The sequence below is a fragment of the Pituophis catenifer genome, unplaced genomic scaffold, assembly GCF_029215685.1.
Source record: "Pituophis catenifer annectens isolate HBS135680 unplaced genomic scaffold, rPitCat1.0.hap2 SCAF_5, whole genome shotgun sequence".
NCBI lineage: Eukaryota > Metazoa > Chordata > Lepidosauria > Squamata > Colubridae > Pituophis > Pituophis catenifer.
This window is the reverse complement of record NW_027256885.1, coordinates 92,404,486-92,417,480: the sequence shown is the minus strand read 5'-3', so window position 1 is coordinate 92,417,480 and position 12,995 is coordinate 92,404,486.

Below are 12,995 nucleotides of genomic sequence, written 5' to 3'. Positions count from 1 at the left end.
AATTAATATATAAGGATTTGCTGAACACACAAGGGAAATTAAAATCTAAACAGGAATTAAACTCACAAGGGTTGCAAGTGGACTGGTGGACTTACCTACAGATTCAATCTAAATATAAAAAAGATAGAGATGGGAAAGATATTAATGGTGAGTTACAAGAATTAGATAAAATCCTGATGGGTCAAGAAAAAGGCATGATTTCGAAAACTTATAAATTGCTCATGAGAATAGAGATAGGTGAGGAAGTAGTTAAGGATACAATGATTGCCTGGGGGAAAAATGTTGGGTATCCAATACATTTAGAAAAATGGCAAGAGATTTGATGTGGGAATATGAAATTAGTAGTATGTACGGTTTATAAAGAAAATATTTACAAGATGATATACAGGTGGTATCTTCCCCCCGATAGACTAGCTAAAATGTTTAAGGGACAGTCTCCTAAATGTTGGAAATGTGAGTGGGAGCATGGCACCTATTACCATCAGTGGTGGACGTGCCCGAAAGCAGAAAAATTTTGGGGGAAAATAAAAAAATGGCTTAATGAGATTCTGATGCAAAACATGGAATGGCAACCAGAGACATGCCTGCTTGGCTCCAAGCCGGAAAATATCAGAAGAGACTCATGGTATTTGGCTGTACATATTATCACAGCGGCGAGATTGGCATATGCTCAATTTTGGAAAAATCAAAATATCCCAACAGAGGAGACAATTATAAAGAAGATCTTAGAATGTGTGGAAGCAGATAAATTGACCAAAAAATTAAAAGACAGAGACCAAACACAAACATGTTTATCCTGGGAAAAATTTTATAAGTGGTTAGAGAAGAGGAAATTATAACCCACACTAGATGAGGAATTGTATCCATTGAGAAACTTATATTGTACAAGTAAAGTGAGGTCGGATAGACCTAATCGACGTATAAAGGTATATGAGTTGTTCTGTCTTCTCCGGAATATAATATAGAAACATAGTACCGAATATTAGGTTATTAAGGTACTACATAGAGGTATGCCTGTTTTCTTTTTTTGTGTGTTGTATTGTCTTGTGTTTTGTGTGTTATTTATATGATGTGTTGTTTTCTCTTTTTAATGGAAAATGTAAATAAAGATTATTTAAAAAAAAAAAAGACCAAAAGACTCTTTTCAATCCCCAGAAGACAGCTGGAAAGAGTATGGGGGGAAGGGTGGAAATTCATTGTAAGGTTTTTTTTCTTGTCTCATTTATATAGTAATCAGTCTAATGTACTCATGTAAGGCTTGTATTTGAGAGTGGCTGGCACAGCAAGTTCTGAACACCTTAGATGTCTGTCTGGTGGGAGGGAAATATGTCCAAAATGTTTGTATTGCCTGTATTGTAAAAGTAGCTGCATACACATGCACACATAGAGAGAGACACTATTCAGAATTAGACTGAAACTATTCTCTTCACTTACCTCCACACAAAGCTTCTCCTAGGTTGACTTTTGCTCTGTGGCACTAAAAGCCCAAGGAGTCATATCTCCCTGCTAATTCCATGGGGAGGGGGCAATCCCCCTCAGGTAATTCCCTCACTTGAAGAGATAGCAGAAAAAGTGATATCCAAAACCCAAGCCCTGACTGTGACTCACAAATGATGCTGCCCAGTTGCCCAGTAAAGCATGATATGTTGCGCTGGTGGTCTCATGAGTAGAAGTCCCAGGGCTCATTGTGTGTAATGCCAAAAAAAAAAAAAAAAGCCTGGATTGCACACTGGCTAACCTCAATTTGGACTCACAAATCCTGGATGCACTAAAGTAAGAACTAGGGCAGGTTCAGTAACCAACCCTTGGAAATGGGCAGCCTGCAATTTAAAGGAAAATCATGGCTGTGAAAAATTTTGGGATGTGTGCTTGCTTGAAACCTGACTGAAAGCTCACAGAAAGTGATATCTGAAATCTGAAATTAATTGGCATAGAAATTGGATACTGTAAATTTCTTTCCAGAACTTTTCCCCTGGCTGTTAGACCTTCATGGCTGAAAGCTTTTGGAAGCCACTGAAGGAATCCCTTTTCTGTTGCCCCTATCAATGCCTTCCCCTTTGCATTAGAACAATTAAAAGCACCCATCAAGTCTCCCTGATCTGATCAATTTTAATCTTTTGCCAAGAACTTGCTTCAAAACTCATGTTTTGAAAAAAAAAGTAGGGATTGTAGGAAGTTAGCACCCACCCCTTTCCTGGAAGAATGAAATATTTTAGGAAATATTAAAAAGGCAGAATATTGGAGACTTCCAGCGGTGACGTACGGTCGTGGCGGCACGGGAAAAGAAGCGCTCTGTTCCCAGTGCCGAATCTCTAAGTTTTTGGTGCCCTTCTGGGCGAAGATCGGTCCTGGAGGGATCGGCAGTAAGGAGGGGAATCTTCGGAGGAGGTGAGGAGAGGTGTGATCTCCTGCCACACCAAGAATGACCCTCATTCCAAGCTTAGAAGAAGCCGGCCGGTGCAGCTGACTCAGAGGCCCGACGCCCCGAGTGAGACCAACGGGAAGCAGAAGAGTGAGTACGGTGCAAAGATCGGCGGTGTGAGCAGATTGCGAACAATTTAAACTATCTTTATTTCGGTGGAAAACCGAAGGGGAGAAGGTGATTTTCGGAGGGGCAGCGGGCAAGAGAGAAACTCAGAGCTTAAATGGGCGGCAAATGACGAGGAGAGTAAAATGGAAGAGGACGAATTTTAGACCAGACGAAAAAAAATTAAAGAATTGAAACGCTAATATACTAAAATATAGAACGTGGAGAGAGGTTTATTTGAATAGCTGGATTGAGAAGTGAATTGGACACTATATCCATCCGCTTTTTAGTTCTCCCAACGGAAAGAAAGAGGTGGTTTGGCAAAGTAAGAAACGCTTACATGTGACTGTGCAGATTACAGATCGCCATATTGAATTACTCTATTCTGGAAAGGAAATCAGAAACGGAAAAAAGACTACAGTGAAGATATACCGGACACTTTTAAAAAATATATAATAACTTGGACATATAGAACTCTTGATAATATATTATTTTTCTTTTTTCCCCTCTTCCTTTGGACATAATTATATATTTATTGGAACTTGCTAGTCTTTTATATTTATATCCATTTATTTTGTAGTAAATTATTATTTGAAACATTATAGAAACATCAATAGCACATATTCTATATAGAACTTATAAATAACCTATAAATATCCTTTAGAATATTTACAATTGCTAAATTTCATATATATAATTAATTACTGCAATTATTACTAATTATTTTATAATTAAGTATTGACTATTTAAGTGCTTATTTCGCCATTTTACGTTTAGTATTTACATAGTAATAAGTATTTAAAGTAAATGGACTATTTAATTGATTGAATAGATAGATTGACTGATTGATTAATAGGCAGGAACGTTGATTTTGGAGAAATTTTAAAGGTACTAATGAACTGAATTTGTTAAAGGAAAAATTGGAAATTAAGTTAGGAGTCTAATATATTTGGAGGATAAAAAAGGAAGGAAAGTAGGGAAAGAAAGAAGTTACATAGAATTTGGATGGTGATTTGGGAGAAGGTAGATAAGATATTGGTGGGGGGGGCGTGGTTATGGCCGTGGTGGTGTGAGGATGTTTTCTCCACTTCGCAGGGCATTTTACGGAAGATAAATGTGGATTAAAGTGTTTTTTTTTATGTTTTATATTTTTTTTTATTGAAAAAGTTTTTCAAATACAGATTTCCCCCCCCCCTTTTTCCCCCCTCCTCCCTAACCCCCCCTCACCCTCCCCTCCCCCTGTGACTTCTTCTTCATAATAAAACCCAAATTCATAACAGATTATATAATACTTTACCATCCACATACTCCATCCCTATATGCTGACCCTTTCTTTTTAATAAAATTATCATATCCCCCTTATACTATACTATACTATACTATGCATTTCAAAGTGACATTCTATTATAACATTGTCTAATAACTCCTAAATTTAACATAATATTATTATACCTCCCAATTTAGCGATTTCTGCTCATAATCTACCCTTTTACTACCCCCCACACGTACATCTCTTAAGTCAAATCTTTTATGTATATTAATATAACATTTCAAAGCAACCTTCCAGTATCAAAACTATATAATAAATCCTAATTTAACATTTATTCAGTTCAGCTACCCATTTCCTTCCCCCCATCGTTAAATCTCTTAACTCAAATCTTTTACATATATTCACATCTAAACATAATATCCCTTTTCTTTAAACTAAACAATCAATAACCTAACCTGTCTCCACCCACTTTCCTACGAGACTACCATACTTAATAGTTCTTAATATCTTTATTCTTCTGCCCACACCACTAGAAAAATATTCCCTTATGTAAATAAAATCCTAAAAAAAAAAAAAAAATTAAGCTTGTAATCCATATAATATCTTCTGTAATGTCTTTCAGCTGGATAATAAACTTCATCACCCATATTGGGGTAACATCGCATCCTAATTCCAACAGTATTTTCGGTATCTTCAATTACCATCTGCCCCCATCAGTAACAAATATCTTCATATTAAAAAAAACAACAACAACCACCCGAGTGACTTTATATTTATATTCCATATAATGTCTATAAAGGTGTCTTTTATCCAGATTATTAATTCCAACTACCATAATAGGGTAACAACCAGATCTTCTGCGTGCCCCAATCCAGTAACTCTCTTGCCATATAACTCTGCATAAACGTAATATATTTATCAAAAAATCCAAAAAACAAAAAAAAAGATATTTCCAATCCATTCAATTTAAGGCCCTTTTCATATCCCAAAAGTTCAGCACTGCAGAGGTCTGTCACTCTCCTCAGGATAAAATAAACCAATACTTTGCCCATTATCTTTTCATATATTCAATCATCTCTTAGATAACTGGCATTACACTGTTGTTTAGTTTAAAAGTTTTTGTTTTTGTGAGACCTACGTCTTCTTTTCTTGACTTTTTGTGGGTTAGATCTTCGTCCTGAATTCCTTTCTGTAGATTGTGTATCAACTATTTGGTTTTCATACTGATCTATAACTTGATCTTGTTGGTTTTGCTTTTGTGGCTTAAATCTTTCTGGTTCTATAAATTGTATATCAACTGCTTGATTTCCATGCTGGTTTGTGGCTTGATAAGTCATTACATTAGAATCCGGAACCGCCTCTCTTATATTAAATAGTCCAGCTGAGACCTCTGAGAGAGAATCCAAAAGCGGCTCATCTGTGGAGACCTCTGTAACTTGTTGTTTCTTCATTACTTCCATCTCCTTCTGCTTTTCTTGAGTTTCTATCTCTTGTTGATTTTGCTTTTTAAGGACCTTGTGGTAAAATTCTTCCGCTTTTTCAACAGTATTTAACTGATATCTTTCTCCTTGATATCTCAATATTATACCCACTGGAACATCCCACCTGAATAAAATATTTTGTTTTCTTAGCTCAGTCACCAAAAGTCCAAATTTCTTTCTATCTCTTAACATCTTAGGCGGCAATTCTTTATATATCCAAATTTTTCTCCCATACAGTTGTAGAGTAGAATTGAAGGATTTTTGCACAATATCATTTCTTATTTCTTTATCTGTAAAGTAAATCACCACATCTCTAGGCAATTGCCTTTGCTTTGCAATCCAAGAATTTACTCTATAAGCCTTATCAATTTTACAAAATACCTCCTCAGGATGAACCTTTAAGATCCCAGCCAGAACTTGAGCAGATATTTTTCTTAAGTCATCACTGTTATTTTCCTGTAAGCCTCTCATTCTGATCGCAAATTCTGTAAGCCTGTATTGCATCATTACAACTTCTCTTTCAATTCCTTGCTTTATATCTTCTGCATTATAAGTCTTGTGACCAGCTTCCTTTTTAGACTTTACTTCTAAACTATTATCTTGAATATTTATTAAATCATTTTTAATTCTTTGTATTTTATTGTCCAGATTATAAATCTTATCATCAGCTTCCTCCATTTTAGACTCTAGTAATTTGATATTTGTATCCAACTTTATAACAACTTCTGAAAAACCATTAGTCACTGTTACAATCTTTTGTTGCAAATTATCATACTTTAGTTGTATCATTTCTTTAATTTCCTGCCTTAATTTTTCAAATTTCTGGTTCACAGTCTCATAATATTTTGCCATTTCCTTCTGAAGAAATTCTTTTAAGTTAAAACCATTCTGCAAAGTCTGTAGGCTCAGAGCTTGTTCAGACAATTGTGAATGGGGGAGCACCCCCCCCCATTGCTTGTCTATCAGGCTGTATAAGTTTTAACGCCATCCTGCCAGCAAACTCTTTTTTTTTTTTTAAAGGAAAACTTTTCCCCAAACAAGATCAAGTACAAGTCTCCAAGAAGAAAGGAACTTAAAATAACTATTTTTCTTCCAAATTGTAGCCAGCACTATATATTCCACTACTTTGTAGCTGTTACGGAAGGACTCTCACTTTCGGCTTTCTTCTACTTCCCAAGCCTCAGCGGTCGCCATTTTAAAAAATTTTTCCCTTTCATTCTAAAATGCTTATAAATTCATTAAGGATACTTGCAAATTAGGGTCCCAAGTCCAAGTCTCATCTTTTTTAATTAATCCATCTGTTAGATTCGTTGATTGATCCGGTTCCAGCGCCTAGCTCTGCAAAAAGGCAGAGTTCTCCCGATGCCCGGAGCAGCGGCGAGCAGAAATAGGGAGCCACAATCTGCTCGTCCCCAAGAGTTAAAAAAAAACTCTGGGGACTTCGCAGAGGGCTCTACCTGCCCTCGCCTGCTCTAACTCACATTTCCGTCAGGAAATGGAGTTTTTCGAGCCGCCTTTCAGGTGTAAAGGCGGCTCTTTACAGGCAACGGGGCTGGCGGTCACGGAGGACCATCTGGCGGCGCCGGAAGCCAGACAGGAAGTCCCGATTAAAGTGTTTGAAATGCACCGATAAGAGCCAAAATTTTATAAATTGTATCGGAAGAGCCCAGCAGACTGACTTTGGAATCGGTAGGTCACCCTGAACCACTCGAATTTCAAAGCCTTTCATAGCGTGGGAAAGCGGAAGGAGTGAGGGGTGACCAGATAGGCAGTCGCGATTGTGTATTTGGAGCAAATAGTTGCCTTTTGTTCTCATTATTATCGCGATCTGTGTTTGTTTTTGCTGTGGGGTAAAGGCACGGAACATCAAAAGACCAGTGGAAAGGGGGTTTTTTTTGGAAGAATATGTGAATTTTAAGTTGATCTTTTGTTTGTGAAAGTGCCTGAGTTGAAGCGGCAAGATGTTTCTGGGCAGTGCCTTCCAACGGATGTTAGGTTTTTTTTTTTAAAGGAAATTACGCAAGCTGAATTGAGAATTATAAACTTTTATTGTTGGCCCTTTTGAGTGCAATAATAAGCTGTCTCAGCTTCAATTGGGAATTGCTGTCCCTTAATCTTCATTAAAGACCCTCTTGGCAAAAGTGGACAATTAAAAACTTATTAAAAATGGCGACCCAACAATCTTTAGAAATGCAACAAGTTGCTGTGGCTTTAACTAAACTTGGTGAAAAGATATCAGGACTGTCAGATAGTATGGATAATATGACATTGGAAATTAAAAGAATGAAGCAAGAAATGAATGAAAATTTTGCAAAGCAAACAGTAGAAATGACAACAATTAAAGATGAAATTGAGCAGATTCATGCACATGATGTAAAGATAGATCGGCAAATTGGAGAAATCTTTTTTAAAAATGAACAAGATAAAAAAAATTGTCTTTTGGAAGAAGAAGCGAGGAAATATAATTTGATTATTCGAGGAATTCAAGAAGAAAAAGTGGACAATTTGAAACAATGAGTTTTAAAATGGCTCAATGACCTGGATACACAAATCACATTTACAGCAACAAATCTGGCAAGTGTTTTTAGAATTGGGTAAAAAAGACAAAATGGCTTAAATAGAAATGTACTTGTCAGATTTGCAAATCTTAGTGACAAACTGGAAGTGATGGTGAAAGTGAGAGAGATGGGTGAAGTTTTGAAATTTGAGAAGAAAATTATTCAAGTCTTTCCGGATATATCAAGAGAAGAAAGAGCGTGGAGATTTTTTTTGAAGCCAATTACAAAGGTTCTGAGAGACAATGGAATTAAATATAACTGGAGGCCACCACAGCAACTAAAATTTTTTTATAAAGGAAGAATGCAAATAATTACTTTGGAAACAGATGCAGTGTCATACTTACATGAACTTGGATTGATTGTAAAGTATGAGGACATAACAGAGATAAAAGATCAAATGCTTAAGATGGGTGGAACATATGCAAAAACATCAACACCAGAAGAAAAAGGGGCTGCTGGAGGACAAGACCCTAAAGGATTAAAGCGGAAGGAAATCTCACCTGCGATGGTTGAACAAAAGAAAAGTCGTGATGATATAATGGGAGATGGAGCGGATAAGAAATTGAAGGATCTTGAAAAAGAATTGCAGGAAGCTGAGTGCGGGGAAAAGTTACCACCTTTTTCTCTGAGAGATGAATTTAAGTAGACTACCCGAAAGAAGTGACCCGACCATTAGCACGTCCCCTCTCCCCCACTCTCTTTATAGAGGCGGAAACCAATTGAGGATGTGGGGGACGAAGATTGTTTGTTATTTAATGTTTGATGTGTCTTTTGTCCTTTTTTATTTTTTTTTATTTTTTTTCTTTTATGTTGAATGTTGTTTGGAATGTGGGAGATTGGTGCTGGTATCTGGGCACAGAAAGGAAGAGGAGGGGAAAGGACTAAAAAAGTTACAGTTTAAATGGGTTTAATAAAAATAATGACATGGAATGTGATGGGTACAGGGAACCAGATCAAGAGAAGACGATTGGAACTTAAAATTAAAAGAGATTTACCAGATATATTATTTTTGCAAGAAACCCATCAGAAATCTGAAGGCTCAAATAAAATGTATATAAAAGGTATGCAAATTTATGAAAAATCTTTTGGAACTTCAAAAGCTAGAGGAGTTGCAACATTGATATCAGATAGGGTATATTTTGAAAAAGAACAAGTAATCGTGGATGATGAAGGAAGATATGTAATAATTGTGGGAAATATTAATGAGGAAAAAGTGACACTGGTTAATTTATATCTACCGAATGAGAAGCAAAAAGAATTTCTTGAAAAAATAACTAAAATTTTGGAAATCGAAAGTGTAGGGAAAGTAATTGTGGCTGGGGACTTTAATTTAATTAGAGATAAAATAGATAGTACTAACCCCACTCGTTGTGGAGGAGCAAATAAAATGGGGACCTTAAATAAATGGATGTTTCGAAACGGCGTGGTGGATGCCTGGAGAGAAGTGAAAGGAACTGAAAGAGTGTACACTTTTTACTTTAAGATACATAATACATATTCAAGAATTGACTATATCTTAGTTTCTAAAGATTTATTGAATAATGTGGATAAGATAGATGTGGGAATTTTTAAGGATTCTGATCATGCAGAAGTTACGATGGAAATAGATTTTAATTTTGAGAAAAAAGGAAGTTGTTGGAGATATGATGAAAAACTGTATAAAAATGAGGAGGATAAAAAATGGATATTTAAAAAATGGGAAGAATGTTGGAAATTGAATGATAATGGAGAGGTTAAATTTGAAATTGTTTGGGATACGATGAAAGCAGTGTTTAGAGGGGAAAGTATCAAGTTATCAAGCAGAAAATATAAAAATTATAAAGATAAAATTGAAAAAGATAAAAGCCAGATTAAGGAATTGGAAAATCAATTTTTGCTTACTAAAGAAAAATTTTTTTTGGAGGAATTAAATTTGCTAAAAAATAAATTGATAGAAGAGGATATAGAATTGGTAAAAAAGAATATGAGATATTTAAATAGGAATTTTTTTGAATTTAGTAATAAAAACTCTAAGTTATTGGCAAGGATGGCGAAAAATAAAAGAGAGAAGAGAGAAATTGGAGCCTTGATAGATGATAAGGGTATAAGATGCTATAAACAATTAGAAAAATGCGAAGTGGTCAGGAACTTTTTTCAAAATTTATATTCGAAAAAATTAATTGATCGGGAAAAACTGAGAAGTTATTTAGAAAAACATGTTGTGAAAATTGACCAAACATATAAAGACTTGATGGAAGAAGATATAACACAAGACGAGATTAATGGAGTAATACAAAAAATAAAATTAGGGAAAGCTCCAGGTGAAGATGGATTACCTGCTGAGTTTTATAAAGAATTTAAGGAAATAATAATACCAAAATTGCAAAAATTATTTAATGGAATTTTACATGGGGGAGAAGTTCCGTTGTCATGGAATAGAACGGTGATATCTATAATCCCTAAACCAGATAAAGACTTAGAAAGGATTGAGTCCTATCGGCCCATCTCTTTAATTAATCAAGATGCAAAGATATTTACCGCCATTATAAGTAATAGATTAAGTAGATTTATAGATAGATATATAAGTTATAACCAAGTAGGCTTTGTGAAGGGTAGATACATGAGTGATATTGTCAGAAGAGTATTAAATATTATAGATGTTGCTGAATATAATGCTGATAAAATAGGTATAGTATCATTAGATATTTTTAAAGCTTTTGACTCTGTACAATGGGAAACTATTAAAACAATCGTTGAGGTACTAGGTTTTGGTAATAAGTTTATACATGTTATTTCAAAACTGTATCAAAAAAGTAGCGCAAGAGTGAAGGTGAACGGAAGGTTGACAGAAGAGATAAGATTGGAAGCGGGTACAAGACAAGGATGTCCCCTGTCTCCAACATTATTTTTATTAGTTATGGAAATTTTGACTAAAATGATAGAAAAAGATGAAGAATTGGAAGGGTATAAGGGATATAAGATAAATCTGTATGCGGATGATACTTTGATTATTTTGAAAGATATAGAGAAAGATTTGAAAAAGATACATAAGCATTTGGAAGAATTTGAGGAAATGACAGGTTTGAAAATAAATTGGTCAAAATCTGAACCATTAATGAATAATAATGGTAAGGAGTGGGAGAATATGCAAGAACAACTTGGGATAAGGATTAAAAATACATTGAAATATTTGGGCATAACACTTTCACTCAAAGTTAAAGAAATGAAAAAACTAAATTATGACGTGGTGATGAGTGAAATTGAGAAAAAGATAGATAAATATAAAATGATAAAGTTGTCTTGGTTTGGTAGAATTGCAATGTGTAAGATGATGTTGTTGCCAAAGTTTAATTTTTTATTTGAGATGTTACCTGTTATGTCCTTATAAGGACATCCGCCGGGGGATTGGTCACTTCCACCGGTGGGAAGTTTGAACAGCTGTCATTGGCTGGCTGGCTGGCCCGAGCAGAATATAAGGAGGCTCGGGAGCCACTGCCAGCAGTCTGTTTTTCACCATTCTAATAAAGAGCTGAACGGACCAGAGCTGAGTCGCGTTTCTTTCCAGCGCCGATCTAACACTGGCGACGAAGGACTAGAGAAGAACCGACGAAGAGCTGCAAGCCAACTGCCACCTTAAGCAAAGAGCTGAAGCACGAGCTAAGTCACTACCATGTCTGGACCACAAATCTCAATGGCTCCATTCAACCCGAGCACTGAGAGATGGAAGTCCTTCATGGTTCACTTCAGGCAGTTCCTGGCGGGAAGCGGCTTCACAGACCTAGATGACAGCAGAAAGAGGGCTCTCTTCCTGGCGCACTGCGGGTCGGAGGTCCTGGAAATGGCCATGGACCTTGTGGCACTGCTGGATATTGAGCAGATGCCGTGGTCCGAGCTACAGGAAGTGCTCCAGGACCATTACGCCCCAGTAAGCATGCCTCTGGCCAACCGATTCGACTTCCACCAGAGAAATCAAGCAGAAGGAGAATCGGTCAAAGAATTCATTTCGGCGCTCCGGAAGATTGCGGCCAGCTGCGAATTTGAAAACGTGGACGTTCAGCTGCGGGACCGCATCGTCTTCGGCATGAGGGACAGCACAGTACAGAAAAAGCTCCTCAGCCGAAAGAAAGTGTCCCTAAAAGAGGTCATTGAGGAAGCCACAGCCGCCGAGTCCTCTGATAGGGCAGCAGCCGCAATGAGAAGATCCAAGGGGATCCACAAGGTCCGCAGGAACCCACAGCCATCATCGGACGAGACCTCCACGGGGTCGGACTCTGACTCTGAGATGGCCATCCATAAGGTCACAAGACCCCAACGGCGGGAAAAACCCCAAGATGGTGGACGGGAGGAACGTTGTGCCAGCTGCAAAGGGGACCATCCTCGCGCCAGATGTCGCTGGCGGGATGCAACTTGCAGACGCTGCCAGAGGAAGGGCCACATTGCGGAAGCCTGCAGGGCGGCAGAGCCAAGTTTTGAGCCTCCCAGACCCACGGACTGCGAATACCAGAGGACATCCAAACGGTCCCAGTACCCCCGACGAGACGGCGACGGCCACCCCAGGAGCAGAGGGATCCACCAGACAACAATTGCACACGCTGCAGCAGAAGGGTCCGACAAGTTCCACGTGACCATCTACGTGGAAGGGGGCCCATGCCCCATGGAAATAGACTCAGGCTCACCGTACTCCATCATAGCCTGGGACCAGCTAAAAAGACTTCAACCGCGGCTATCCAGGAAACAGCTAGAGCCATTCCAAGTGAGGTTGGTGGATTTCGGAGGGCACTCCATCAGCATCCTGGGATGGACCAACATCTGGGTGAAGTTCAAGGACTTCGAAGGACGCCTCCCCATTGCCGTCGTCAAGGAAGCCCGTCCAACCCTACTAGGCGTGGAGTGGTTCAAGCCCCTAGGGCTCACGATTGGCGGAATCAACAAAATTCAGGCTAGCGCACTCGACCAGCTCTAGAGGACTTCAAGGACGTCTTCGATGGGAGCCTAGGTAAATTTCTGGGGAAACCCATTTCTTTCAATTTAGACCCCAAAATTGTACCCATTCGGCTCAAGCCCCGCAGAGTTCCATTTGCCCTCAGGCCTAAGGTGGATGCCCAGCTAGATAAACTAATTGTCCAGGGCATTCTGGAACCGATTGATCATGCGGCATGGGAGACCCCCATTGTGACTCC